Below are 3,928 nucleotides of genomic sequence, written 5' to 3'. Positions count from 1 at the left end.
TTAATCCTTGTTTGGGAAAATATAGACACATATTATCAAAAAACAAAGAATCTAGGGCACACAGTGAAAATCGGAATTCGAGTGTAGTTCCAAGTCATAATGGACCGTTCCTCTACAGAGTTACCCCCCAACATCAAATTGGAATATTGCAAAAAAAAAAGTCCTTCAAACTATCTAACTATATGTACCTAGAAGCAAATTACTGTCACGATAGATCACCAAAACAATCACGAAATCTGAAAAAGTGTGGAATCTAATTTAACAATTACAAAATTCTTAATTAACAAAAATGATACAATATCATTTTTATACTCTCAATTAGTGTTTTGTTAGTTTAACTAGGAAGCAATCCCACCCAAAAAGGGGGACAATTTATTTACTGTTCATATATAAACTCGCCTCACCATCCTTCGCAAATATACGAGTTAACATGGGTTAGATTATACATCTAATTTACTTATGCCCATGCATTGTGTAATATACGAAGGAATAATTGTAAAAAAAAATGATATCACTAATGCAGCAACCCTCATAGGTCCTGTTTGGGAACAGGTCTCAGGAGTCAGTTTCCCAGCTGGCAACAATTTGTTGGTGCCTTTGGCCCCGGGCATAACCGACACCTATAGAGATTTAAGGTGTCGGTTCATATTCCACAACGATACCTATAGTATTCAACGAATAATAATTACAAGAGGCTCTATTGTATCTTTTGTACATAAGAAATAGGTAGAGGATGAGGGGAAGCTCTGGAGGAGTGCCTGGAAGTTTGGCGCTCTCTCCGACTTCTACCTCGACGAGTGTAGCTTCCTAGCAGGAATTCTGGAGGAGTACCGGAGCTGTCGGTACACTCTGCTCCGAGTTCGGACAAACTTCTTCTATTAAGTAAGCATTCGGGATATTTCTTATGTTATTTAATTTCTTAGTCTAAGTGAGATAGATTTCCATCGTTGCGGGTTCATTATTTAGTATTCGTACTAAGTGCTCTAGTACTAGGACTATGGATAAAGAAGGAAGTTCATGCGCAAGTATTAGAGTAATAATTAATAACTTAGACGTGGTGTCTAGGTTAGAGATTACCTTTGTTTGTTGTGTATCCGATGGATTTGTTAGAGGTAGACGATAGCTGGTGATAGCCTTGGATCCCGTCCTAGTAATCCTCAACGTTTGGATACATCATAGAGCTGTAGCCGAAACCACGTCGGCAGACCAGCAAGGGTCGGTGCCCGAAGCAACATATAGGGAATTACCTTCAACTTAGCTTAGAAAGTCCCAGAAAGTCCTCTCTAGCCTAGCTAGCCTACCTTTAGTTGTTCTTGGATAGTCTTAACCTTAGGTAGATTACACACGTTCCCTGAGTTCGATATCCTTTTGGGGTCACCCAAAGGTGAAGTGCTACAGCGGTTTTCCATGCGCTTGCGGATTTATCCATGGTCGTAAGAAATACCAACAGCTGTCAATGCTGGGGTTTGGCATGGATGCTATAGATGATGTCCTGGTAGCGGTTGGAGGGTATTTTCGACAATTCGCATCAGCCCAACCGTCATTACCTGCCTATAAATGGACCACACCTTCTCCACTCTTTCACACACTCAAGCAAAAAGCTCTTGATCTCTCTCTCAATTTTAGTTTAGTACTATAGTGCTAGTGGAGTAGAATAGAATAGTTTTCTTAGTCATCGAGTCTTCGGAAGATTTCGGGTATAGATCTAGAAGCTTTTCTCTCTTCTATTGTAAGACTTATCGAATTAATAAAATATTCTTCTTTATATTCTTTTAAGATAATGGATTTTCATTAATAATGCCTCTAATTCTTTTTTATATATCTTCGGTACTTTACTTCATCTGAGTACCAGCTTTATTTTTTACTTGTATCGATATAGTTGTGTAGCTAGCTTACCAGAGAGATGCAATGGTGTAGGTTTAATGTCCGAGTATTCGGTTACTCTATGTCGGATGCATGTTTATAGAGTAGTATTTAATAATAGAAGCGTTGTGCTTAGATTATTAAGTATCATTATCTGGGCATATATGTTGCGGAACAGTAGAGGTGGGCCGCTGATGGTGATAGCTCAATACGAGTATTCCTCCATTTTAGTATATATTCCTAAGACACTTTCATAGGATGGGTACTCCTCCGTATTTGACCCTTGTTGGATGGCCATGACAGATTGTCGTAAGGAACTCGGCAATCAGGGGGTGGTCTCTCGAAACACCAAGACAATGTTAGGGGTATTGGTTGCATGACTGTATAGTAGCAAGTGTAAACTACAGATATTAGAAGTATAGGAACAAATTCTTTTCTTATTCTTTCACCACATAGCCTAGTTTTATTTAATGAGAGTGTTGGAGGTACACCATGAGGGCCTTCGGCCAAGCCTACCGCAACCAACAACCTGGGCAACAGACTCGAGCCGGAGGCCAGCGGCGGAGATTGAGAGGGCAGCCATATGGGCGAAAGCCACATGGCAAAAGCCGTGGCTTAAAAAACACGCGGGCTCCGCCAAGCATGAACTTCGTCAGAGGGTCGTACGGGCAAAACCCTAGGCGCGAAGACACAGGCTTCGCCATATATCAAACCGCACCGGAAGAAGGCCCAGCGGGCCGTTGCTCCTTCGGGGAATTTCAATAAACTATTGGGTCGTGCCATCTAGCCCAGTAAGGGCCCGTACATGTAAAGGACAAAATATGGCTAAACTGTAAGACACGCTTCGCCAGATGCAAGAGCAGCAGCAAGCGTACGAAGCAGCAAGACAAGCCAAGGCCCACACTTAGTAGCTCTACGCTCAGCCCTAAGTTTTTCCCCCACACGCTGTATCGTCTCCGGTGTACTTCGCCAAGCCCGCCTCGGCCGTTGCCGTACGTCCGACTCCGCATGTAATTTCAGCGCCGGTTCACCCGGTGGCACCTCAAGCACAGTACCCGAAGGCCACTCACACGCCACAAGCTATGATGGAAGCAACTTCGACCTTAGAAGCAAAATTTCAAGCCTTCTTGCAACAACTCAATCAACCCCACAAGAATGTACCAAGAGTTTCTCCTCCGGCCCAAGCTGAGGGAAGCCCAAGTCAGGGTGCGCCTGCTGGACAACTGTTGGGCCAGTTCGCCATGCCAAGCCAAGCTCAAGGGGCCTCGCCCCAAAGCCAACTGCCACAGTTTGACCTGAGCACCACGGTCCATGCACCCATGACTTTCGCACAAGCCGTGCCCTCCGGGTATGGAGCGACCCAACCACCGAATCAAGCCTGGAATCCAGCCATGTTCGATCCAGCTGTGGCGATGCAAGCTGCTTCCATAGACCAGCAGAACCAGGCGATGGTGTTCGGCACGGGGCATCAATCAACACTTGCAGCTCAACCTCATGTGCAAGTTGTAGGTTCGCCATTCGCGCTCCCATACCCACAGTTGAATTGGCCCTCCCAGTATGGGGCTGTGGTCAAGCCGAGTGGCGAAAAGGGTTTGCCCCTAAGCTGGGGAATCAAGAGTCACCCCATTCCCCCCAATTCAAGTACCCTCCCATCCCAAGGTATTCGGGAGAAACGGATCTGAAAAAATTCAGGACCGATCGAGCTGGCAAGGCGGTGATGGTAGTCGAAGAAGTGCAAGCCTTCCACAAGGAGTTCGACGCCCAGCAAGCGGGCGGCCAACAACAACCTTTTCGCAAAAAGATCAAGAAGGACCAGTAGTGCGCCTTTCACGGACGCTCTTCACACACAACCGAACAATGCCGAAACATTCGGCAGCAAGGCAACACTCAAGCGCCAAGGCAGCAGCAAGCTAGGGACGAAGAGGCGCCGTGCGAAGCGGTCCTTAACCAAGAACCTCTGGCCGAACAATGCCAAGACGCACAATAAAGAGTGATCTAGGTTATCACAAGATCTTATCCCCACTCGCAAGTGTCGAAACGACAGAAAAAGATGCAACTTCGAGTA

The sequence above is a fragment of the Oryza glaberrima genome, chromosome 11 (genome assembly GCF_000147395.1).
Source record: "Oryza glaberrima chromosome 11, OglaRS2, whole genome shotgun sequence".
Lineage (NCBI taxonomy): Eukaryota > Viridiplantae > Streptophyta > Magnoliopsida > Poales > Poaceae > Oryza > Oryza glaberrima.
Note: the sequence above shows the minus strand (reverse complement) of the source record.